Source organism: Mobula hypostoma, chromosome 6 (assembly GCF_963921235.1).
Source record: "Mobula hypostoma chromosome 6, sMobHyp1.1, whole genome shotgun sequence".
Classification (NCBI taxonomy): domain Eukaryota; kingdom Metazoa; phylum Chordata; class Chondrichthyes; order Myliobatiformes; family Myliobatidae; genus Mobula; species Mobula hypostoma.
Genome location: NC_086102.1, coordinates 164,562,089 through 164,589,967, shown reverse-complemented (window position 1 = coordinate 164,589,967; position 27,879 = coordinate 164,562,089).

The window sequence follows — 27,879 nt, the reverse complement described above, 5'->3', positions numbered from 1 at the left end:
CTACCCGGAGGTTCCAAGCACCACGTCCTGGCTCCGGCGACATCCAAGTACCACGTCCACGTCCTGACCCTGGCGGCGTTCGAATACCACGTCCACGTCCTGGCTCTGGCGGCGTTCGAATACCACGTCCATGTCCTGGCTCCAGCAGCGTTCAAGTACCACGTCCACGTCCTGGCCCTGGCGACGTTCAAGTACCGCGTCAAGTCCTGGCCCTGGCAGCGTTCAAGTACCATGTCAAGTCCTGGCCCTGGCAGCTTCCAGTTCTGAGTCAAGTCCTGACCCTGGCAGTCTGTGATTCCTGTCCTACCCCCTTGTCTGAATCCCTTCTCTGCCCCTCTCGCCTCTAGCCCTCATCTGCAGCTGCCGCCCGCACTTCGGTCTAGTTCCATCACCGGAGCTAGGTAGGTACTGTCTGGTGTTCATTCGTGTTGGTCTTGTCTTGTTTTGTCCTCACCTCTGTGGGGTAAGTCTGGCCGTCTTGCCATTGCCCCGCGGGGAGTCGTGTCTTGTCTTGTCTTGTCCTTGCCTCCGTGGGGTAAGTCAGGCTGTCTTGCTGTTGCCTCGCGGAGCGTCATGTCTTGTGTCTTGTCCTCGCCTCCATGGGGTAAGTCAGGCCGTCTTGCCGTTGCCCCACAGAGCATCATGAGTCCCGGTCCTGTGTCCTGTACTCAAGGAGGGGTCCCGGCTCTCTGTTCTGTGTGTGAGTCCCGGCCCTATGTCCTGTACCCATGGAGGGGTCCCAACTCTGTGTTTTGTGTATGTGTCCATGGTTCCATGTACCTGGGGTCCGAGCCTGAGGCAAGACCCAGGTACTGGGTCCTTGCCCAGTGTCTGGCCCGGAGTCCATACCCTAGCCTCTTCATGTCTCCTGTAGTTCTGGGAGCTGATTCCGAGTCCAAGCCCAGACCCTTGGTCCCAGCCTCGTCGTACTCCTGAGTCCATGTCCAGTTTGCTATCTCCTGCTCCTGCTTTGCTCTCCTGGTATCGAACAATAAACTAAATCTAAGTAACCTCACAAGATGTGTCTTGCATTTGGGTCCACCCTTGCTCCCAATGCCCCACCATTATGACAAAACCTTGACAATGCTTCTTGCATCTTGTCTGGTCTTACGGCTGTCGTCCACTTTATGAACTACTGCTGAAAGGCTGGACAAGGTGATGGAAGCACCATCAACTTTGTCGCAGTTCTTTAATAATTTGCATACAAAGCCTGCTTTTGCCCGATTTCTTACAATCATCAAATTTGCACTACTCTATAGTCAAGATCTTCTGTTGTGGTGGAGAGGAAGTCCATCATAAACAGAACTGCACCTTCTGGGGAAGCCCACCCATGCTGAGATCAAGTACCGGGGTCACCAGAGTTAATTTCTCTATAGCAGATCTAAGAATATGCAGAACCATTTGATGATTATATTACACATTTGTTTTTTACCCCATTAGTACATCAAATTTAACTTCGATCTTCTACTAGGAAGACGTTACTGCACCAACATTGACAGTTAAGTTAATATTGCAGTAGCCTTCAGTTCTGGTTTGTGTTTTTGAACGTAGCTCTTTTGCAGAATATGGATGTATTTTATAGGACCATTTAAAAAAAATGAAAACAAAACTTTTGAAAATATTGTTCAAGATAATCAGTTTAACTTTACAGTATAAAAATTCACCAAACGCACAAGTATACAGTTGCCCCTCATCCTTGCCAAAAAGTAAAGCAACTTATCATCAACTTCAAAGTGCTAAGAATATTCATTAATCAGTTATAAAATGATAACAGCCTGAGGTAGTAAAGGTATAGTTTTCAAAGATGCAGGTAATGCCTGCAGAAACCATAGATAATATGAGCAATTAAAATGTCTCCTGAATGATATTGCACTCAGTAGGTGGTCAGTTTAGAACAGGTGCCTTAGCAATTGATACCTACCGTAAATAATGGCAGAATCATTCTATTCTACATGCTCGCATATAAGCAATACTTCGAAAACATTTCTTTCGCTCACTGTTATTTGACTCTATTCCTGATCTATAATGGTCCTGCAATATTGTATCACTCATACATTGTAATACTTTAATACAGTGAGGGTAAGTACATATAACATAGTCTAAACATAGTCTAACATAGTCTTGAAAATCATGGATTATTAGGGAGAGTCAGCAGGGCTTTGTGTGGGGAGATCATGAACAATTGAGCATTTGAGGAGATGATGAAAATGACTGATGTGTAGAGGGCAGTGAATATTATCTACGTAAACTTTAATAAAGCATTCCACACAGCTCTTTGTTGCAGACTGATCCAGCAGATTAAAGCACAAATGGGATCAATGTATTTGAATTCAGCATTGGCTTGGCGATAGAAGGTCGATGGAGGAGTATTGTTCTGTCCAGAAATCTGTGGTCAGTGATGTTCTGCAGGGATTAGTGCTAAGACCTCTGTTGTTTGTGACATGTACTCCAATCACCCTCCAATCCATACTATACCCCAGTGAACCTCTTTTCATTTCTCGCCAAAGCCTGCATGTCCTTCATGTAATGTTTCAACCATTGGAATAGACCACACAATATTCAAAAGTGACCTAGCCAAAGTTTTATATACCTGTGACATGATTTGCACACTTCACTGCCCTGAAAGATAAAAGTAAGTATGACATTTACCTTCTTTAACACTCTATTGACTTGTTTTGCAATTTCAGAGAGATATGGACTTGACTCCAAAATTCCCCTGTACATCAATACTCCAAATGGTCCTGCTATTTACTATTAATATCCTAAAGAGCAACAACTCATACTTTTCTGAATTTAACATTTTTGTCCAAATCATTTCTCTACAGTACATATACATGCATACAAGAATATATGTATATATAGATATATACTGTATGTATATGATTTGGACTAAAATGTTGGTAGGCTGATCAGTAAATTTGCAGTTGACATGAAAGTTTGCAAAGTTGTGAACAGTGAGGAAGATTGTCAAAGGTGCAGCAGGAAATAGACTAGTTGGAAACGTGGAATGAGAAATGGCCAATGGAGCTTAATCCAGAAAAAGGTGAGGTATTGTTATTTGGGACGTTAACTGTCAGGGGAAAGTATATGTAAATGGCAGGGGCCTTTTCGGGTTGGCTGCCAGTGACTAGTGGTGTTTCCCAGGGGTCAGTATTGGGACCGCTACTTTTCACATTGTTTGTTAGTGATTTTGATAATGGAATTGATGGCTTTGTCACAAAGTTTGTGGATGATACGAAGATAGGTGGAGAAGTAGGTAGTGCTGAGGAAGCAGAGCGATTGCAACAGGACTTAGACATATTGGAAGAATGGGCAAAAAACTTGCAGATGAAATACAGTGTTGGGAAATGTATTTGTGCAGACTATTATCTAAATGGGGAGAAGGTTCAATCATCAGAGATGCAGAGGGACTTAGGAGTCCTCATGCAAGACTACCAGAAGGTTAATTTATAGGTTGAATATGTGGTAAAGAAGGCAAATGCAATGTTGGCATTTATTTCAAAGGGAATAGAATATAAAAGCAAGGAGATAATGCCAAGCCTTTATAAGACACTAGTCAGGTCGCACTTGGAGTATTGTTAACAGTTTTGGACCCCATATCTCAGAAAGGATACGTTGTCATCGGAAAGAGTCCAGTAGAGCTTTACAAGGATAATTCCAGGAATGAAGGTTTAACATATGAGAAGCGTTTGGCAGCTTTGGGCCTGTACTCACTGGAATTTAGAAGAATGTGGGGGGATCTCAATGAAACTACAGAATGTTGAAATGACTAGATAAGGTGGATGTGGAGAGAATGTTTCCTGTGGTGGGAGTATCCAAAACTAGAGGGCACACCCTCAAAATTGAGGGGTGACCTTTTAGAACTGAGGAAAGGAGGAATTTTTTAAACCAGAGAGTAGTGAATCTGTGGAATGCTCTGCCACAGACTGTGGTGGAGGCCAAGTGCGTGGCTATATTTAAGGCGAAAGTTGATAGCTTCCTGATTGTTCAGGGCATCAAAGGATATGGCAGGTATATGGGGTTGAGTGGGATATTGGATCAGCCATGATGGAATAGCAGAACAGACTCGATGGGCTGAATGGCCTAGTTCTGCTTCTATATTTTATGGTCTTGTGATCTTTTGGAGCATTGATGTACAGGAGATTTTTGGAGTCAAGTCCATATCTGTCTGAAAGTGGCAACACAAATTGACAGGGTGGTAAAGAAGGTGAATGTCATACTTGCTATTAACTGTCAGGGCAGTGAAGACATACTACCCCTGTATAAATCTCTGGCTAGGCAATTTTTGAATATTGTGTGGTCTATTCCAATGGTCACCACATTATATGGAGGACATGCAGGCTTTGGAGAGAGATGAAAGGAGATTCGTTAGGATATTGTATGAACTGGAGTGCATTAGCTCTTAGGAGATGTTGGATAAACGTGGATTGTTTTCTCAGGAGCGTCAGAGGCTGACTGATGTATATATAATCATGGGAGGCATAGTTGGGATAGATGATCAGAATCTTTCTCCAAGATAGAAATGCCAAATACTAGAGGGCATAAGTTTAAGTAGAAAGGGGGAAAGTTTAAGGGAGATGTGCAAGGCAAATTTTTAACACAGAGAGTGTTAGATGCCTATCTTGCTCTGCTAGGGGAGGTGGTGGAAGCAGATGTGATGGCAACATTTATAGAGGCACACATGATGGAGGGAGACAGGCCATGTGTGTTCAGATGGGAAGAGTTTCAATATGTATCATGGTTGGCACAGGTATTGTGGGCTGAGAGGTCTGGCCTGTGCTGTTCTTTGCTTTATAGTCATACACAAGTACAGCTGGTATTTAGTGTAAATTTATTGTACAGAATCTGTGAAACTATAGGTTTTCAACTCCTTGTGGTGAAATTGAAATGTGTCACATGGAGAAATGGTGCTTATAAGACACAATATTATAATTGCTGAAGGTTTCTGAGTTCCAGACAGCCACAAGCTGTTAAGTAGGGTCAATATCTGGAGGCGGAGCGGAGTAATGATGGCACTAATGGGCAACTCCTTGGCTTGCATCTTCGGAAACAGCTCTATTTCTATCTTTACAATCTTATTTTTCCCTTTCAGGGTTCTTTTGAAGACCCTGACCTGGATTTATATGCTGACTACCGTTCTTTATGGGAATGGGACCTGCTGTCAGGGTTTCATAGCTGGTCGTTGTTGTTCGGCACGCCAAGGGCTTGGCCTAAGAATCCGGCTCAGCTTTGGAGGCCTAGGACCTCGGGGCTCTGGTTTTGGGGTGGATCGAAGGTCAGTGTCATGGCAGGAGACCCATGTGTGGTCAGGGGAGTCAGAATATCCACGGGTCTGTGCCCAGATCTTTGGGCACAGAGCTCGAAAAAAGCGACATAATCAGACTTTTAACATCATAAACCAGCAAGTTGTTTGTTATGTCTCCCCACTCGCTGTGAAAACGGAGACACCTCTTTCTCCTTTATTAGGGGGAGAGAGAGAGAGAGAGAGAGCCTGTGGTATGGCGAATACCGGGGGAAACGTGAAGTCTCTGGGGTAACTGCGTCATTGCTGTTGCTTTGCTCGTGCTTGAGTGCTCAGTGGGGGGTGCCGGTGCTTTTTTTTGCCAGTGGGGGGAGGGGGGATTGTTGCTTGCTGCCGCTTACACATGGGAGGCAGGATAGCTGGGGTTCTAACATCTAACTGTCGTTCATTCTTGTGGATGTTTGTGAAGAAAAAGCATTTCAGGATGTATATTGTACACGTTTCTCTGATATTAAATGTACCTTTGAAAACTTTGAAACTTAAAAGTTTATCTTTGATATTTATACAAGATTCAGGTTTTAAGTCACCAGTAACCCTCCCTTTGCCCCTTCTCCTGTCAGTAGAAACGGTTCACCAGGCTTAGTAGCCAAACCACACGTGAAGGCCAGGAGCTGGACTTGGTTGCCAGAAGCTACTTGAGGCGTACATCATTGAGAGCATTTAATAGGCAGTGGGAGCTTGTCCCCATTACCACCCCCGGCTGTAACAACCTTAAGCACCCACAACTCAGGTGATCACACAATATTCCATGTCGCCAAATGTAAGCAGCAGAGAGTTTTAAAATGATGCATTTACTTATAGACATATATTACAAACTCTGGAACAGAAAATATTACAAATCTTTGCAGGAGGCGGATTACAAAGAATATATGCTTTTAGTGTCCTGTGTAGGTCCGATGTTTAAAAATAAACATAATCAAAATCAGAGCTCTCAAATTTTACGGACTATATTTTCCTGTGAAGCAATGAGCTTTTTGTCTTTTCTGCTACAAGAACTATGGAAATTAGTTGGATTTCTCCAATATGAAGGTTTTTCACAGGAAAGAGAATCACCTAAAATTTTATTCTCCATAGGAACCACAGGAGCTTCCTTCGTTCCCAGATACTGTACGATCCTTCTTAATGAATGTCAATAATTTCTTGAAGTATAGAACTGGGCATTGTCTAGAGGAGTGGCATTTCTCTTTGGCATGAATAACTGTGAATAATAACAGCTATGACATGCCTGAATGTGATTTTCTTGACCGTAATGTCCAACTAGCGTCTGTGATTTAAATAGCAGATGGTATTGTTGATTTAATTACAGAGCTTTCCTGTGATAAAAAGAACCAGTATTCCATTGTGAAAACTCAATCTGATTAAATAACAAACCCCTTTGGTTGGATTTACATGAAGTTAATTTATATCTTCAAATATTTCTTTTGTTTTACCGCAATTTTATTTAATTCCAAACCTTTGACTCTGTTTAATTGGATTCATGTGTGAAATATTGTTATAGCAATGTTTCCTGTTAATAGGATAACCACATTCATTATTGTTTGATCTAATCTGGGAATGGAGAGCTTCTGAATATACCTAAAAATGCTGCTTTTAAAACTTAATAGTGTGGAATTGCAGCAGCCTTGAGACTGAGGTGCTCCTCTAAAGCTGACTATTGATCTCACATCCCTGCTCAGTGAGTTAGCAATCTCCATGGCATGAGACAATAAAAACAGCTGAAATGCAGAAGCACTGATCTTGTTTTAAAAAATTGACTCATAAATTAAGTCAAGCGCTGTAGATATGAAGGTCAACTGAAGCATTTGCTATTATGCATGTGCAGAGAGGTAGAAAGGTACTTATTTAGGTGCATTGAATAATCACCACAGGGAAATTCAGTGGAACACAAGTTGCATGACGTTGGAGACAGACCATGGACAACCAAAGGCCTTTCCTTGGCACACTTTGTCATGCTGGTTGATCGCTGGGTATCTACAGTGGGAAATGGGGTGCTGTGGGGAAGGAAACAATTATTGGAGGAGGTGCTCGGTTTGGTTCAGCTGTTTAGTCAATAGGCAGTTCATGTTGGGGCAGGAATGGTGTGTTGATGGGTCAGTGGGTGGGGAGTGGAGCAGGTCATCAAAGTGGTGGGTGGGTTGAGAGGTTCAGGTTGAAGGTCAATGGGTGGGAAAGGGGAAATCAGCTCTGACTGCTGCGTAGGAGTCATTAGGACGGTGGTCAGTTGAGTTGATAGACCAGTGGGTAGAGAGGGTTCTATTTGGGAGGGAGGATGGGAGCTGCTTTCAGTGTGGTGAGCGAGTTCAGGAAGAAGCCCCATGAAGACATAATATGAGAGCTGGCCTGAGACAGGTTTCCAATGCAGTTTCCTCAGGCTGGGATATGCATAGCTAGACCACCTATAAGTAAGGCTGAAGCAAACCTATTTTTTTTTACCCAGATAATGCATCCAGCTTAACTTCCATCTTCTACTGGAAAGATGTTACCGCAGCAACATTAACTGTTAAGTTACTATTGCAGTAATCTTCAGACCACCCAAGAATTGAAGAAAATCTTAAAGTGGTGTCCAAATATGCTTTGAATGCCTTCGGACATCCTTGTGTCTCTACAGACACATTTTTTTTTATCAACATAGCAGATGCAAAGAAGGCCCAGACATAAAACTTCAATAGCCAGCGAGCAGTAGAAAGTCCTCTTCAGTTGTTAAAGGCTGGTTCAATTCAGCGTCATGCCTGTAAAATGGGTGGAGTGCAAATATGTTTCAAGGGCAGTGTTTCAGATGTTGAATATTTTATCAAAACTGACAAAGGGTCTTCACATCAGCAGTTCAGACCTTACCTCTTACATATTGGTTCTTGTCATCATTCAAGTTAAGGAAGTCCCTGGAGAAATTTAATTCCCCCTGTCACAACTCAAGTCTGGATGTAACATTACTGCAAGTTGTTGGTTGTGGGATCATTTAGCTGTGCCTTTACATGCTACTGTATATCTTCCAAGAGGACCACAACTCTGTCATGGTTTGGAGGCTTTCGTGCCTCAATGACCCAGCCTTGCCTGGAGTCAAGACTTTATAGAGAACATAGAACATAGAATAGTACAGCACAGTACAGGCCCTTCGGCCCACAATGTTGTGCCGACCCTCAAACCCTGCCTCCCATATAACCCTCCACCTTAAATTCCTCCATATACCTGTCTAGTAGTCTCTTAAATTTCACTAGTGTATCTTCCTCCACCACTGACTCAGGCAGTGTATTCCACGCACCAACCACTCTGAGTAAAAAACCATCCTCCAATATCCCCCTTGAACTTCCCACCCCTTACCTTAAAGCCATGTCCTCTTGTATTGAGCAGTGGTGCCCTAGGGAAGAGGCGCTGGCTATCCACTTTATCTATTCCTCTTATTATCTTGTATACCTCTATCATGTCTCCTCTCATCCTCCTTCTCTCCAAAGAGTAAAGCCCTAGCTCCCTTAATCTCTGATCATAATGCATACTCTCTAAACCAGGCAGCATCCTGGTAAATATCCTCTGTACCCTTTCCAATGTTTCCACATCCTTCCTATAGTGAGGCGACCAGAACTGGACACAGTACTCCAAGTGTGGCCTAACCAGAGTTTTATAGAGCTGCATCATTACATCGCAGCTCTTAAACTCTATCCCTTGACTTATGAAAGCTAACACCCCATAAGCTTTCTTAACTACTCTATCTACCTGTGAGGCAACTTTCAGGGATCTGTGGACATGTACCCCCAGATCCCTCTGCTCCTCCACACTACCACGTATCCTGCCATTTACTTTGTACTCTGCCTTGGAATTTGTCCTTCCAAAGGGTACCACCTCACACTTCTCCGGGTTGAACTCCATCTGCCACTTCTCAGCCCACTTCTGCATCCTATCAATGTCTTTTTGCAATCCTCACCAATCCTCTACACTATCTACAACACTAGCAACCTTTGTGTCATCTGCAAACTTACCAACCCACACTTCTACCCCCACATCCAGGTCATTAATAAAAATCACAAAAAAGTAGAGGTCCCAGAACCGATCCTTGTGGGATACCACTGATCACAACCCTCCAATCCAAATGTACTCCCTCCACCACGACCCTCTGCCTTCTGCAGGTAAGCCAATTCTGAATCCACCTGGCCAAACCTCCCTGGATCCCATGCCTTCTGACTTTCTGAATAAGCCTTCCGTGTGGAACCTTGTCAAATACCTTACTAAAATCTATGTAGATCGCATCCACTGCACTACCCTCATCTATATGCCTGGTCACCCCCTCAAAAAAATCTATCAGGCTTGTTAGACACGATCTGCCTTTCACAAAGCCATACTGACTGTCCCTGATCAGACCATGATTCTCTAAATGACCATAGATCCTATCTCTAAGAATCTTTTCCAACAGCTTTCCCACCACAGACGTAAGGCTCACTGGTCTATAATTACCCAGACTATCCCTACTACCTTTTTTGAACAAGGGGACAACATTTGCCTCCCTCCAATCCTCTGGTACCATTCCCATGGACAACGAGGACATAAAGATCCTAGCCAGAGGCTCAGCAATCTCTTCCCTCGTGTCGTGGAGCAGCCTGGGGAATATTCCGTCAGGCCCCGGGGACTTATCCATCCTTTACCCTACTAGCCAAGGCCTTCTCATGCCCCCTTCTTGCTTTTCTCAGCCCCTTCTTAAGCTTCTTTCTTGCTACCCTATATTCCTCAATAGACCCATCTGATCCTTGCTTCCTAAACCTCATGTATGCTGCCTTCTTCCACCTGACTAGATTTTCCACCTCACCTGTCACCCATGGTTCCTTCACCCTACCATTCTTTATCTTCCTTGCCGGGACAAATTTATCCCTAATATCCTGCAACAGATCCCTAAACATCGACCACATGTCCATAGTACATTTCCCTGCAAAAACATCATCCCAATTCACACCTGCAAGTTCTAGCCTTATAGCCTCATAATTTGCCCTTCCCCAATTAAAAATTTTCCTGTCCTTTCTGATTCTGTCCTTTTCCATGATAATGCTGAAGGCCAGGGAGCAGTGGTCACTGTCCCCCAGATGCTCACCCACTGAGAGATCTGTGACCTGACCCGGTTTGTTACCTAATACTAGATCTAGTATGGCATTCCACCTAGTCGGCCTGTCAACATAATGTGACAGGAATCCGTCCTGGACACAGTTTACAAACTCTGCCCCGTCTAAACTCTTGGAACTAATCAGGTGCCAATCAATATTAGGGAAGTTAAAGTCACCCATGATAACAACCCTGTTATTTTTTGCTTTGGTTCTTGGTAAGATCACCCATTCCAAACAGGTCAAAGGGTAGAGGACAGACTTAGAGTGGTCCACCGGTCCTCCAGGTTTGGGGTTCAGCTCAGGACTAACAACCCTGACTAGCAAAATAAAATTGTTATGGAAACAGAAACAAAGAATCCTTCTACGTCTGAGTGTGGCGGTGTTCCTGAGTCTCCACCCGGGGCTTCGAAGGTTCTAAGGTTCCATGAAGAGGCTACTGGTTCAAGCCGCTGCCCTCAGAGGGGCTGCTGGTTGGAGTCACTTCACTCAGAGGGGCTGCTGGTTTATGTCACTTCCCTTGGAGAGACTGCTGGTTTGTGTCACTTCCCTCGGAGGGGCTGCTGGTTCAAGTCGCTTCCCCTGGAGGGTCTGCTGGGTCTGATGCTCTCAGAGATGTTACTGAAATTCGGAGATTCATGGATTGGACTGTGTTCATATTGACCTCCTTCAGTTCTGTGTTTATTCCATGTTTTCGCCCATTCTTTCTTGTTGCTGATTGGCAGGCTCGGGGTTTGGGTGATCTGTTAGTTTTTGTGTGAGAGAGAGGTTGGGGGCGGTTTGGGATTTGCGAGTTTTTGTTTCTTTTTCTTTTAGTGCAGGAGGGATTGGTGTCTTTCTTTCAACTACTTCTATGGGTTTCTGTATTTTATGGCTATCTGGAGAAGACAAATCTCAGAGTTGTATTCTGCATGCATACTTTGATAATAAAATGAACCTTTGATGTTGCTTCACACAAACATATCCCTGTGGCACAGCTTTATCAGGCTGGCAGCTGATGTTTAGGTACGCTTGCTGCCACTTCCTTTTGCAATACGTAGAGACATAGAAAACCTACAGCACAATACAGGCCCTTCAGCCCACAAAGTAGTGCCAAACATGTCCCTACCTTAGAAATTACTAGGGTTACCCGTAGCCCTCTATTTTTCTAAGCTCCGTGTACCTGTCCAAAAGTCTCTTAAAAGACCCTATCATATCTGCCTCCACCACCGTTGCCGGCAGCCCATTCCACACACTCACCACTCTCTGAGTAAAAATCGTACCCCTGACATCTCCTCTGTACCTACTCCCAAGCACCTTAAACCTGTGTCCACTTGTGGCAGCCATTTCAGCCCTGGGAAAAACCCTCTGACTGTCCACACGATCAATGCCTCTCATCATCTTATACACCTCTGTCAGGTCACCTCTCATCCTTCATCGCTCCAAGGAGTTCACTCTACCTATCTTCATAAGGCATGCTCCCCAATCCAGGCAACATCCCTGTAAGTCTTCTCTATGGTTTTCACATCCTTCCTGTAGTGAGGCGACTAGAACTGAGCACAGTACTCCAAGTGGGGTCTGAAATATGGTAAGATGGCGCCATTAAATGGTGACTCTTCGCGTGTAGCTCCGATGGGAATCATCCAATATTCCCATCTAGGACTACTACAGATTAAATCCACAGTCAGCCATGGGTATGTGCAGTCAGCAGCATCATTTTAAGTCATTTAAAAATCTATCAATACTCAAAATTGATAAACACAGTGGCATGAAGAAAACAACCTCTCCCTCAATGTTGCAAACACAAAGGAGCTGGCTGTGGACTACAGGAGGAATGGAGACAGGCTAACCCCTATTGACATTAATGGATCTGGGGTTGAGATGATGTGCAGTTTTAAGTTCCTCGGCATCCACATCACTGAAGATCTCACATGGTCTGTACATACCAGCTGTGTGGGGAAAAAAAGGCACAACAGCGTCTCTTTCACCTCCGATGGTTGAAGAAGTTTGGCATGGGCCCCCAGATCTGAAAAACTTTCTACAGAGGCACAATTGAGAGCATCCTGACCGGCTGCATCACAGCCTGATATGGGAACTGTATTTCCCTCAATTGCAGGACTCAGCAGAGAGTGGTGCGGACAGCCCAGCACATTTGTAGATGTGAACTTCCCACTATTCAGGACATTTACAAAAACAGATGTGTAAAAAGGGCCCAAAGGATCACTGGGGACCCGAATCACCGCAACCACAAACTGTTCCAGCTGCTACCATCCGGGAAATGGTACCACAGCATAAAAGCCAGGACCAACAGGCTCCAGGACAGATTCTTCCACCAGGCCATCAGACTGATTAATTCATGCTGACACAACTGTATTTCTATATTATATTGACTATCCTGTTGTACATACTATTTATTATAAATTACTATAAATTGCACGTTGCACATTTCAACAGAGAGGTAACATAAAGATTTTTACTCATCATGTATATGAAGGATGTAAGTAATAAAGTCAATTCAATTCAATTCCATGGACAATAGGGTTTGGTTATGAGTGGGACTCCCCTTTCAGAAAATGGAAGTAAGGATTTCATGCAGGTCTACATCTGCGATTGAAATGCAAAGGCTTTAGACTTCCACTCCCAACCATCCTGCTGGTGAATGTACTGTCTCTGAAAAATGAAAATGAAGATCTCAGAGTAAGATTGCTGCACCAGAGAGACATCAGGGTTAACCGTGTACTTTGCTTTATGGAAACGTGGCAACACCAGCATTTTCTGCCACAGTGCTGCAGCCTGATGGCTTCACCATTCTCAGCAAAGGTAGGACAGCTCAGTCTTTTAAAGGTAGAGGAGGTGGAGTATGCTTTATGATTAACTCATTGTGGTCCACAAACATAGTGGTTCTGTCTCAGTCCTGCTCACCTGACCTGAAACATCCAGTGGTCAAATGTCATCCATTTTGTCTGCTTAGGGAGTTTTCTGCCATCATCCTGGTAGCAGTGTACATTCCACCTCAAGCCAATATCAGGCAGGCACTAGAGTAGCTGAACAACATAAATTGCAGGAAAGAAATATGCACCCTGATGACTTCCCTGTCATTGCGGGGGATTGCAACCAGGTCAAATTGAAGAAGTCTCTGAACAACTACTATCAACATATCACCTGTGGAACCAGAGGAGCCAACACATGTGACAGCTGTTGTACCATATTGTGCCATTCCACGCCCACAATTTGGGAAGTCAATCTACTGGCTGTACTTCTAATCCCAGCATATAGGGAGAAACTAAAGACATAGGCAACAGTGGTGAGGACCGAGAAGGTATGGTCAAAGGAGATGGAGGGGCACTTATGGGACTGCTTTGAGTCAGTGGACTTGGCAATATTCAGGGATTCATATCTGAGTCTGAATGAATACACTACAGTTATCACCAACTTCATCTACAGTACACCTGCATGGGTGAGTGAGTGTCTTCAAGAACATACGGACATACCCAACCCCGAAGCTGTGAATGAACCAGGTGATTCATAGTCAGCTGAGGGCTAGATCTGTGGCATCCAAGACTGAATCAATGATCAAGAACTATACAAAAAGCCCAGGTATGGCATACGGAAGGTGATTTTAAGAGGGAAAAAAACAATTTCAATTGAGGTTAGGGACAGAATCAGATGCAAGTCAACTCTGGTAGGGTTTGCTGGTCATTACTTCCTTCAAAGTGAAACCTAACATCATGAATGGTTGTGATGCTTCACTCCCAGATGACCTCAATTCCTTTTATGCACACTTTGAAGAGGAGAATAAAACTACACCTGTGTGAATCCCTGCAGCATCTGGTGACCCTGTGATCCCTGTCTTGGAGGCTGACATCAGAACATCTTTTAAAAGGGTGAAATTTCATAAGGCATCAAACCCCAATGGTGAACCTGGTAGGCTCTGAAAAACTGTACCAATCAATTGGTGGGAGTGTTCAAGGATGTCTTCAATCTCTCACTACTGCAGTGGGAGTTTCCCTTGGTTCAAAAGGGCAACAATTATACCAGTGCCCAAGAAGAGTAGGGCGAGCTGCCTTAATGACTATCGCCTGGTGGCACTCACATCTACTGAGATGAAGAGTTTTGACAGGTTGGTCATGGCTAAAATCAACTCCTGCCTGAACAAGGACCTACACCCACTGCAGTTTGCCTTTCGCCGCAATAGATCTACAGTGGATGAAATCTCACCGGGTCTCCATTCGACCTTGGATCACCTGGACAACAGCAATAACTACATCAGGCTGCTGTTTATCGATTACAGCTCAGTGTTAAAGACAATCATGCACTCAATTATAATCAACAAGCTGGAAAACCTGGGCCTCTGTACTTCCCTCTGCAACAGGATCCTTGACTTCCTCACCGGGAGACAGTAGTCAGTGCAATTGGAAATAACATCTCTCCCCAGTGACAATCAACACCGGTGCACCTAAAGGATGCATGCTTAGCCCACAGAGTTACTCTCTCTACACCCAGAGCTGTGTGGCTAAGCACAGCTCAAACACCATCTATAAATGTTTGATGGCAGAATTTCAGATGATGATGAGGAGGTGTACAGGAGTGAGATAGATCAGCTGGCTAAGTGGTGTCGCAACGACAACTTTGCACTTAACATCGGTAAGACCAAGGAATCGATTGTGGATCGTGGAAGTCGAGAGAACACGCACCAGTCCTCAGTGAGGGATCAGCAGTGGAAAGGGCGAGCAGTTTCAAGTTCCTGGGTGTCAACGCCTCTGAAGATTCTATCCTGGGCCCAACATTTTGATGCAATTACAACGAAGGCATGACAGTGGCTATATATCAATAGGAGAATTGGTATGTCATCAAAGACACTCACAACTTTCTACAGATGTACTGTGGAGAGCATTTGAACTGTTTGCATCACCATCTGGTGTGGAGGGGCCACTGCACAGGATCAGAAAAAGCTGCAGGAAGTTGTAATCTCATTCAGTCCCTTCATGGGCATTAACCTCCCCTGCTTTGAGGACACCTTCAAAAGATGATGCCTCATTAAGGATCCCCATCACCCAGGACCTGCTCTTTTCTTGTTGCTACCATTAAGGAGGAGGTACAGGAGCCTAAAGACACACACTCAATGTTTCAGGAATTGCTGCTTTCCCTAAATCATCAGATTTCTGAATGGACAATGAGCCCACAAACTTTACCTCACTATTTTCCCCCTCTCATTTTACACTACTTAATGAATTTGTTTCTTATATGTATGCTTATTGTAACTTACAGTTTTTTTTATTATGTATTGCAATGTACTGCTGATGCCTAATAACAAATTTCATGACGTATGCCGGTGATACAAAACCTGATTCTGATTCAAGCTAGTGAAACGAACTTGGTTCAGTGAGAATCAGAATCAGCTTTCGTATCACTGGCTTATGTCATGAAATTTGTTGTTAGGCGGCAGCAGTACATTGCAATACATAATAAAAAACTAGGTTACAATAAGCATATGTATAAAAATTAATTCAATAAATAATGCAAAATGAGAGGAAAAAGTAGTGAGGTAGAGTTCATGGACTTTGTCCATTTAGAAATCTGATGATGTTGGGTTTAGATGATCTGAGCAATGGGATCAACGTGCACAAAACAGCACACCCTAACCACCTCACCATCGTTTTGGGGGATTTTAACAAGGCCAGTCTGAAAAAACTCACTATACGACTACCATCAACAGGTCACTTGCAGTACCAGAAGAAACAACACACTGGACCATTGCTACACCACCATCAAGAATGCCTACTGTGCTATTCCATGCCCGCACTTCGGGAAGTCTGATCACCTGGCTGTACTTCTACTCGCTGAGTATAGGCAGGGACTGAAGACTGCAGCACCAGCAGTGAGGACCAAGAAGGTATGGACCAGGGAATCACAGGAACACCTACAGGACTGCTTTGAATCAGTGGTCTGGACCGAATTCAGGGATTGATTTTCGACTCTGGATGAGTATGCTGCAGTTGTTACCGACTTCATTAAAACCTGTGTGGGTGAGTGTGTGCCTACAAAGACTTGCTGTACATTCCCAAACCAAAAGCCGTGGATGAACCAGGAGGCACTTCATCTGCTGAAGGCTAAATCTGTGGCATTCAAGGCTGGCAACCGAGGTCTGTACCAGAAAACCAGGTGTGATTTGCAGAGGGCTGTTTCAAGGGCGAAGAGACAACTTCAAACAAGGTTGGAGGCGACATCAGATGTACAACAACTCTGGCAGGGTCTGCAAGACATTATTTCCTACAAAGCAAAACCCAATTGCATGAATGGCAGTGATGCTTCACCACCAGATGAACTCAACACCTTCTATACCCGCTATGAAAGGAAGAATATAACTGCAGCTGTGAAGATCTCTGCTGCACCCAGTGTCCCTGTGATCTCTGTCTCGGAGGCTGATGTTAAGCTGTCTTTAAAGAGGGTGAACCCTCGCAAGAGTACCTGGTAAGGCTCTGAAAACTTGTGCCAACCAACTGGCAGGAGTATTCAAGGACATTTTCAACCTCTCACTGCTACGGGCAGAAGTTCCCACTTGCTTCAAAAATGGCAACAATCATACCAGTGCCTAAGAAGAGTAATGTGGGCTGCCTTAATACAATCACCTGGTAGCACTCACCTCTACAGTGATGAAATGCTTTGAGAGGTTGGTCATGACTAGACTGAACTCCTGCCTCAGCAAGGACCTGGACCCACTGCAATTTGCCTATCACCACAATAGGTCCACAGCAGATACAATCTCAATGGCCCTTCACAAGACCTTAGACAACCTGGACAATACAAACATCTATGTCAGGATGCTGTTCATTGACTATAGCTCAGTATTTAACACCATCATTCCCACTATCCTGATTGAGAAGTTACAGAACCTGGGCCTCTGTACATCCCTCAGCAATTGAATCCTCGACTTTCTAACCAGAAGACCACAACCTGTGCAGATTGGTGATAATATCTCCTCCTTGCTGACGATCAACACTGGTGCACCTCAGGGGTGTGTGCTCAGCCCACTGCTCTACTCTCTCTATACCAATGACTGTGTGGCTAGGCATAGCTCAACTACCACCTATAAATTTGCTGATGATACAACCATTGTTGGTAGAATCATAGATGGAGACGAGAGGGCGTACAGGAGTGGGATATGTCAACTAGTGGAGTGGTGTTGCAGCAGCAACCTGGCACTCAACATGGAGAGCATTCTGGTGGGCTGCATCACTATCTAGTATGAGGGGGCTACTGCACTGGACCGAAAGACGTTGCAGAAGGTTGTAAATTTAGTCAACTCCATCTTGTAGATTACCCAGAACATCTTCAAGGAACTGTGTCTCAGAAAGATAGCGTCTATTATTAAGGACCCCCAGCACCCAGGGCACGCCCTTTTCTCACTGTTACCATCAGGTAGGAGATATAGAAGCCTGAAGGCACACACTCAGTGATTCAGGAACAGCTTCTTCCCCTCTGCCATCTGATTCCTAAATGGATATTGAATCCATGAACACTACCTCACTTTTTAAATATCTATTATTTCTGTTTTTGCATGATTTTTATCTATTCAAGGCCAAGTGGTTAAGGCGCCAGTCTAGGGATCTGAAGGTCGCTAGTTCGAGCCTCAGCTGAGGCAGCGTGTTGTGTCCTTGAGCAAGGCACTTAACCACACATTGCTCTGCGACAATACCGGTGGCAAGCTGTATTGGCCCAAGTGCCCTTCCCTTGGACAACATCGGTGGCGTGGAGAGAGGATGGGCAACTGCCAGTCTTCCATACAACCTTGCCCAGGCCTGCGCCCTGGAAACTTTCCAAGGCACAAATCCATGGTCTCCCGAGGCTAACAGATGCCTATAAAAAAAAAATTGATTTACTTTTTTTTTGTTACAGTTACGGTGTCATGCAACAGGATGGAGCATTCCCTTAGTATAAACAAGACTGTCTCCACAGGCAATGTGCAATGATCGTTTCTATCAATACTATCATAGCCAAATGTATCTGCTGCAAGTAATTTGTTGAGGATAAGTCTATTGCTTGCTATTTAAAACTCATCAATCCTGCATGCAATGATGTTTAAGGTTTGCATTATAGTTTTCAGTAGGACTTATATAACTTGTTAAATTCACATAAAGTAATTTCATTGAGTCTGTAAACTGTGCTGCCCGTAAAAAAGCACAGAGTTTCTGCCAGCAACCTTTGGATCCTATTTTAAGCCACACATACATAGGATGACCAAAGCTGATTTTACTTTCCCTGAGAAAAAAAATCATTGCTGTCTTGCCTTTGCAAAGGCTTTCTCAAACTTTCAGATTAACCTCTCACGGATTTAGCTATTTGCTCATTGATTCACAGCCCTAGTTTATTCTGAATCCAACTCAGTGCCTACACTCTACTCCAGCTAATCTTGTACCTGAGCCAGCATAGTGTGGGACACTGACGCAGTCTTCCACTGCATGGCCATCACAAAAAGTGGAGACGGCTGCAGGCGACAAGTTGACCTCAAGTACCAGAAGCTGAGCCAAAGCTCTCTGATTACCTCAACAGCTATTGATAGCTCACTGCTGCCAAAGGCCTCTTGCAATTTTAAAAAGAACTGTTGAAATCAATTAAAATAAATCAAAAATTAAAATCATTAAATAAAGATTGAATTTATTACAGACATGGTTCATGACTCTTAATTAAAAACAGAAATGTACAGTGAAATAAAGGAAAATACAAATAATTTTACTAATTAATTCTGAGGAAGGCAACTGATCGCATGCAAGTAATTGAAGCTGGTTCTTGTATACCAGCCATGGCTGTTGTAAAGCTGATGGAAAGGAAGCAAGCTGCATCTAGGCTGTCCGCATGACAATCCTAAATGGCTCTGGACTCAGTGGTAAATTCAGCAGCAGACTAAGAGATTAAATAGGGTGGTATGTGGAGGCAGTGCTGTCAGACTTAGATTACGGCTCAGTGTTTATTTCACCAAAGGCAAAAGGGACAATCTGGCAACGCATACAAAATACTAGCTAGTGTTGTGTTTGTGGGTGTGGGTCCATGCACATAGAGTCGGGTCAGAGATTAGTTACAGCTGCAACATAATGTCTATTCGTGCGGCAATTGAATTCCTGGAGTAAGTTGTCAGCAGTACCCTGCAACATCTGTAATACTTGTTAGCATCTATTGCTCATGTGAGGGACATAAAGAGGTGGCATAATCTGCAGCTGATGTGGGATTTTTATTTGATTAGTAGCAGCTCCAGGGCTGTAAAAATACATAATGTTTTGGGTATTAAAATAAAAATATAGGTATAAGGTGTTATCCCATCTCGAATTCTTGATAATGTGCATCTATCTGCTGTTATGAATGACAGAAAAATATTAGCCGTGTGAACATTCTTATAATTCGTTAACAGAAAATCCCATTATTGAACTGGTGCCTGGGATTTTTATTGACACTTGATAGAACAGTTCTTTTTTTTTCTCTTCAACCAAAATATTCAATCTCTGTGGAGCAAACAAAAATTTGAGCTTTACTTTTAAGGAATTTTAATTTGTAGAGTAGTAAAAATAAATCTTCTACAATTTGTATAATTGATTAATTCATTTGTAGCTTGCTAATTAGATCACATACAGGAAAGCATTATAACTCAGCAACTTGGAAAGGTCTGTAATCGGTGCAAATTAATAACAAAAAACTCCTGCATGATTTGGAACTAACCCATTTTGGTTTCTTTCCAAAAGTAATTGTGTTTTATTGCTCCTTGGACTATGCCTAACTGAAGCAAATCATTGTTCTTTATTAGCATTTCTGGTCTGTATTTTATCTGCATGATCCCATTTATTCCCTAAAAAGCAATATCATTCCCTTCTACTTTGTGCAAAGTTGCAAAGTTTAATACTGATGAAAAACTTCAATGGCATCATCCCAAGATAGAAAATTGTGATTATTTTCAATTGTTAGAATCATTCTAGTAGACCTGCGTACAATTCATTATGATATTAAGCCATGACTGTTTTGTATTCAATAGCTTGTGTGCAATTTTCAGACTGCAGTGCTTTTATGTTGCTGACATTTTTTTCTGATTTTCAATACACTATACTATTGAACAAGGCTGCTGCTAAACATATATAAGCGCAGTATAGTAAATCCGAGTTATTATGCAGCTATGAGTCACACTGAGAGATTCATGGATATTGTGCTTCCTAGGCAGCTCATTCGAGATAAAATGTTGGATTTCTTACAATATTAAAATGTGTAATGTAAGTTAATTAAATGACCCCAGGAGATTCAACACAATTTGTGTTAGACTGATGTTACACATGTGAAACCACCACCAAATGCATGCATTTATTTATTTGATCTTACAGCGATGACACTTGGACAACAGAACTGTGATCCTAACTTCTCCCTCTACTTTATCAACGATGCACACACAAAATTACCTTGCTTTAATACCAGAGCAGCTGAAATGGGTGGCTGCATAATCCAAGACTTCTAAATCAATAAAGGTAACACCGTCTTAACTTTGTCAAGGACAGATTGTTCAACCCTTTTAGTTAATTGCATTTATATGGCCATAATTATTAAACCAGTAACTTTTTAAGAAAACACATAAGGATGTTTTGGTTAACAAAGAACCAGTGGATGATGAATATAAGGAAAAATAATGTAAACTGAAGGAGACAAAGATATTATCAGTGTGTTTCAGAAAGAGACATGCTGTGACAGAGGATATTTTATACTGAATGGCCACTACTTGTCCAATAGTGGGAACAGGACCCTTCCTGTGATGGAGGAGTTTAGCTTACATAGAAACATAGAAAATAGGTGCAGGAGTAGGCCATTCAGCCCTTTGAGCCTGCACCACCATTCAGTATGATCATGGCTGATCATCCAACTCAGAACCCTGTACCAGCCTTCCCTCCATACCCCTGATCCCTTTAGCCACAAGGGCTGTATCTAACTCCCTCTTAAATATAGCCAATGAACCGGCCTCAACTGTTTCCTGTGGCAGAGAATTCCACAGATTCACCACTCTCTGTGTGAAGAAGTTTTTCCTAATCTCAGCCTTCCCCTTTATCCTCAAACTGTGACCCCTCCTTCTGGACTTCCCCAACATTGGGAACAATCTTCCTGCATTTAGCCTGTCCAATCCCTTTAGGATTTTATACGTTTCAATAAGATCCCCCCTCAATCTTCTAAATTCCAACGAGTATAAGCCTAGTTGATCCAGTCTTTCATCATATGAAAGTCCTGCCATCCCAGGAATCAATCTGGTGAACCTTCTTTGTACTCCCTCTATGGCAAGGATGTCTTTCCTCAGATTAGGGGACCAAAACTGCACACAATACTCCAGGTGTGGTCTCACCAAGGCCTTGTACAACTGCAGTAGTACCTCCCTGCTCCTGTACTCGAATCCTCTTGCTATGAATACCAGCATACCATTCGCCTTTTTCACCGCCTGCTGTACCTGCATGCCCACTTTCAATGACTGGTGTATAATGACACCCAGGTTTCGTTGCACCTCCCCTTTTCCTAATCGGCCACCATTCAGATAATAATCTGTTTTCCTGTTTTTGCCACCAAAGTGGATAACCTCACATTTATCCACATTAAATTGCATCTGCCATGAATTTGCCCACTCACCTAACCTATCGAAGTCACCCTGCATCCTCTTAGCATCCTCCTCATAGCTAACACTGCCGCCCAGCTTCGTGTCATCCGCAAACTTGGAGATACTACATTTAATTCCCTCATCTAAGTCATTAATATATATTGTAAACAACTGGGGTCCCAGCACTGAGCCTTGCGGTACCCCACTAGTCACTGCCTGCCATTCTGAAAAGGTCCCGTTTATTCCCACTCTTTGTTTCCTGTCTGCCAAGCAATTCTCTATCCACATCAATACCTTACCCTCAATACCGTGTGCTTTAAGTTTGCACACTAATCTCCTGTGTGGAACCTTGTCAAAAGCCTTTTGAAAATCCAAATATACCACATCCACTGGTTCTCCCCTATCCACTCTATTAGTTACATCCTCAAAAAATTCTATGAGATTCGTCAGACATGATTTTCCTTTCACAAATCCATGCTGACTTTGTCTGATTATTTCACCGCTTTCCAAATGTGCTGTTATCACATCTTTGCTAACTGACTCTAGCATTTTCCCCACCACCGCTGTTAGGCTAACCGGGCTATAATTCCCCGGTTTCTCTCTCTCTGCTTTTTTAAAAAGTGGGGTTACATTAGCCACCGTCCAATCCTCAGGAACTAGTCCAGAATCTAATGAGTTTTGAAAAATTATCACTAATGCATCCACTATTTTTTGGGCTACTTCCTTAAGCACTCTGGGATGCAGACCATCTGGCCCTGGGGATTTATCTGCCTTTAATCCCTTCAATTTACCTAACACCACTTCCCTACTAACATGTATTTCCCTCAGTTCCTCCACCTCACTGGACCCTCTGTCCCCTACTATTTCCGGAAGATTATTTATGTCCTCCTTAGTGAAGACAGAACCAAAGTAGTTATTCAATTGGTCTGCCATGTCCTTGCTCCCAATAATCAATTCACCTGTTTCTGTCTGTAGGTGACCTACATTTGTCTTAACCAATCTTTTTCTTTTCACATATCTATAAAAGCTTTTACAGTCAGTTTTTATGTTCCCTGCCAGTTTTCTCTCATAATCTTTTTTCCCCTTCCTAATTAAGCCCTTTGTCCTCCTCTGCTGGACTCTGAATTTCTCCCAGTCCTCAGGTGAGCCACTTTTTCTGGCTAATTTGTATGCTTCTTCTTTGGAATTGATACTATTCCTAATTTCCCTTGTCAGCCACGGGTGCACCACCTTCCTTGATTTATTCTTTTGCCAAATTGGGATGAACAATTGTTGTAGTTCATCCATGCAATCTTTAAATGCTTGCCATTGCATATCCACCATCAACCCTTTAAGTGTCATTTGCCAGTCTACATAAGACGATGACTGGTTAAGATGATAAGACTGGTCAGGGCTAGATCATGAAGAGAAACTTGACAATATTTGGGGGCAAACTGTGCAAGAGCAACTCAAATAATGATGGCATATGAACAACTTTTCCTGCATTGCATGAGCCCTAAACCATTCTCTGACATCTACTCTCTCTCCATTTTATTACAACTTGTCTTACATGATGTGAACTGTGCTGTTTCGCTGCAGCAGTACAGTGCAAACACATAAACTTACAATATGGTAAATTACAGAATAAATAGTGCAAAAAAGGAATAATGAGGTAGCGTTTATAGGTTCCTGGATTGTTCAGAAATCTGATGGTGGAGGGATGGTGAAGCTGATTCTGAACGGCTGAGTGTGTGTCCTCGGGCTCGTGCCCCTGCTCCCTGATGGTAGTAATGAGAAAAGAGAACGTCCTGAATGATGAGGGTTCTTAGTGATAGATCGCCGCTTGGAGATGTCCTTGACAGTGGAAAGGGTTCTGACCCTGAAAGAGGTAGCTGAATCTCCAGCCCTTTGCGGCCTTCTGTGAGCTTCATACCAGGCTGTGATGTAACCAGTCAGAATACTCTCCACCATCCAGAAGTTTGCAAGAGTTTTGGAGGTAAACAAAATCTCCTTAAACTCCTGATGAAGTAAAGACCTGGTGTGCCTTCTTTGTGATTATAACAGTTTTGGACACAGGACTAATCCACCAAGATTAGCACTTAGGAAATTGAACCAATAACCCTCAATGAGGACTGCTGTGTATTCTCCTGACTTCCCTTCCTGAAGACCACAATCAATTCCTTTGACTTGCTGATGCTGAGTGTGAGGTTGTTGTTGTGACACCACTCAGCCAGCTGATCTCCCTCACTCGTGCACGCCTCTCGTCACCATCTGAGATGTTATCTGTTAGTTTCTCGACAACGTTTGAGCTGTGCTTAGCCACACGTGCGTGTGTGTAGAGAGACTAGAGCAGCTGGTTAAGCACACATCCTTGAGGTGCACCGCTGTCGATTGTCAGCGAGGAAGAGATGTTATTACTGGTCTGCACTGATTGTGGTTTCCCAATAAGGATCCCGTTGCAGAGGGAGGTACAGAGGCCTGGGTTTGGAAGCTTGGTGATTAATACTGATGGGATAACGGTATTGAATGGCTAGCTATAATTGACCAACAGCAACCTAAAGTATGTTTTGCTGCTGTCCAGTTGCTCCGAAGCAGAGTAGGGAGCCAGTGAGATTGTATCCACTACAGAGCTGTTCTAGTGTTGGGTGAATTGCAATTAGTCCAGATCTTTGCTCAGGTGGGAGTTGATCCTAACCATAACCCACCTCTCAAAGCACTTCATAATGGTCAAGTCAAGTGAGTCAAATGTGGTTTATTGTCATTTAACTACATACATGTACATAATGCATATAATATATGAAGGAACGAGGCAACGGTTCTTCGAATCAGGGTGTAAAGCACTTAACACACTTAACACGTGATAACTTATGAAGACAAGGATAAAATCTACAGATGAATCACACATAAGTAACAAACTAAAGTGCATTAATATTAAATATTGTAAGGTACGGAACAGACTAACCAGTTACACTTTGAATAGATGCAGCAGGAGTTCAGAAGCCTAATGGCCTGGGGGAAGAAACTGTTTTTCATCCTGACCGTTCTTGTTCTTAATGCATCGTAGTCTCCTGCCTGATGGTAGAAAGTCAAAGAGGATGCTGGATGATGGGTGGGATCCTTAATAATACTAAAGGCTCTGTGTATGCAGCGCTCCTGATAAATGTCCTTGATGAATGGTAGGGAGACCCTCATGATCCTCTCAGTTTGTCTCACAGACCATTGTAGGGACATCTGGTCTGATGTTCGACTGCTCCCGTACCAGATGGAGAAGCAACTTGTCAGGACGTTCTCAACAGTGCTCCTGTAAAACACAGTTAAGATGGGGGATGGGAGCCTTGCTTGCCTCAATCTTCTTAGGAAGTGAAGGCGCTGCTGTGCTTTCTTGTTCAGGGAGGTGATATCAAGGGACCAGGTGAGGTCACCCGTGATGTGAACTCCCAAGAACTTGGTGCACTTAACTCTCTCTCTCTCTCTCTCTACAGAGGAGCCATGTATTTGCAGAGGGATGGTTTGTCTGCACCTTTCTGAAGTCCACAATGATTTCTTTTGTCTTCTCCATCTTCAGATTTAGGTTGTTCTTCTCACACCAATCCACCGCTACTCCACTTCCTCTCTATACTCCGTCTCGTCATCGTTCTTGATAAGGCCAACCACTGTTGTGCCATCTGCAAACTTGATGACAGAGTTTGAGCTGGCTGCTGTGACACTGACATGTTTCAGCAGTGTGAACAGCAGCGGGCTGAGCACAGAGCCTTGGGGAGCACCAGTGCTCCGCGTAATGGGTCGAGAGATGTTGCTGCCCATACGGACTAACTGTGGCCTTATTGTTAACAAGTCCAGTATCCAATTACAAAGGGAGGTGTTGAGACCCAACAAGGACAGATTCCCCACCAGCTTCTGGGGTATAATGGTGCTGAACACTGAACTGAAGTCTAAAATCCGCACTCTGGCATATGAGACCCCATTTTCCAGGTGGCACAGGACAGAGTGGAGGGCAGAGGCTACTGCATCCTCAGTGGATTGGTTTGAGCGATAAGCAAACTGGAAGGGGTCCAGTGTAGCCAGGAGAAAGGCTTTAATGATCTCCGTGACCAGCTGCTCAAAGCTTTTCATAATGGTTGATGCTAATGCCACCAGACAATAGTCATTTAGGCAGGTTACTGTCACCTTTGTTGTCACTGGAATGATGGTTGCCGCCTTGAAAACCGAAGGGACCGTGAATTGTTCCAGAGAGATGTTGAATATCTGTCAGCTTCTCCATCAGCTGGGTGTACAGTCTTTCAGAACCTGACCTGGTATATTATCGGCCCCACAGCTTTGTGCAGGGTGACTCTTGCCAGAGTCTTCCTCACCTCAGCATCTGCCAGATGGAGTGTCTGCTCCCCTGGGGGGTGGGGTGCCTTCCTTGTCAGCACTTTGCCCTGCACATCAAACTGGGCGTAGAAGACATTCAGCCTGTCAGGGAATGAAGCATCCTGGTCACTGACATGCTTGTAGTCTGTAATCCTCTGAATTCCCTGCCACCTGTGCCTGGTATCGAAGAAGTGACTGTAAATCCTCTGAGGATGCCCCCACTTCGCCTTCCTGATGGAGCGGGAAAGCACAGTTCTTGCTTCCCTGAGAGCTGTCGCATCTCCTGATCTAAAAAGCAGCATCACGATCCCTCAGCCTGGCACAGACCTCTGCAATAACCCCACTGATTTACCCTCACCCGATGTGTTTCTGTTAGTGATATGCTCAGTACACTGCTCTATGTAGCTGGTCACAGAATCCACATATTCCTCAATGTTAACATGGTTGCCATAGGTAGCAGCTTCCCTGAACATTCTCCAGTTCGTGTTATCAAAGCAGAGATTGCACCCTCAGATCAGGTTTTTAAATCACCTTTAAATGGCAGATATGAATGCTGCCGGTTGTCCCTGCTGCTGTTTGTGCGTTCTCCCCATAACTACACAGACTTTCACTGACATTAATGCAGCCCTTTTGAAGCTTGTGGAGACCTCAGACCATAGCAGTGAGAGGCTGAAAATGTCTTTAAACACTCAAGCCTGTTGGTTTTCATCAGCCAGCAAGGTACACCATCAGGGCCCGTCGCCTTGCAAAGGTTCACCCTCTTGAAGGATGATGCCTTCAAATCAGTGATCACAGGGTTGTTGGATGCTGCGAAAAAACTACAAAATAATATTTTAGTAATGTGATATTATCAAACTTCTTCAACCTTTTTTGTATAATAGTGAGGCTGTTTGTTTTCTGTCAGCCTAATGGCAGATAATTATTAGGAAATATAGGGTAGTTGAAATTGGAATAGATTAGTGAAATTACCAGCATGTTCTTGTGACAGAGATAAGATCAGATTAAATTTGTCACTTTTCCAGCCCTCTGGAGTTTTCCTTCAATTTAATACCTCTCCATGAATATTTAAATGTACTGTATGTGTGTACATTTATTCTAAGGTAGTGAAAATACAGTACATTTAGGTGATAAGTGACTGTTGAAACTTCTAAATCCTAAAAGATAATAAAGTATTACGATTGCCCCCTCAGCTCCACGAGCCTCTCAGGGACAAAGGATCTGGTGATTTCCCAGCGTATATGACAAATAAACTCTTCTCGGGCTTCCAGCCGGGTACAAGAAACAACTGTAACCACGTTTCGATGACAAACTCTGCCATCTTCATGAAAATGGCAGAGTTTGTCATCAATTGTCGGTTAAAATGGGTACTTGTACCTGACTGGAAGCCTGAGATGAGTTTATTCCTCTCAAAGACGCTTTCATCTGTCCTTAACTGAGATCTCCATTCTTCTTCTTACCATCTCCGGTTTCTAACTAGAGTATCTGCCTTTGAAAACTGATCAACTCTGTGCTTTTCAGTTGCCACTGACCAGACAGCTGAAAAATTTGTTGGGTGTTGAACAATCCACCATAAGGGAAAAAAT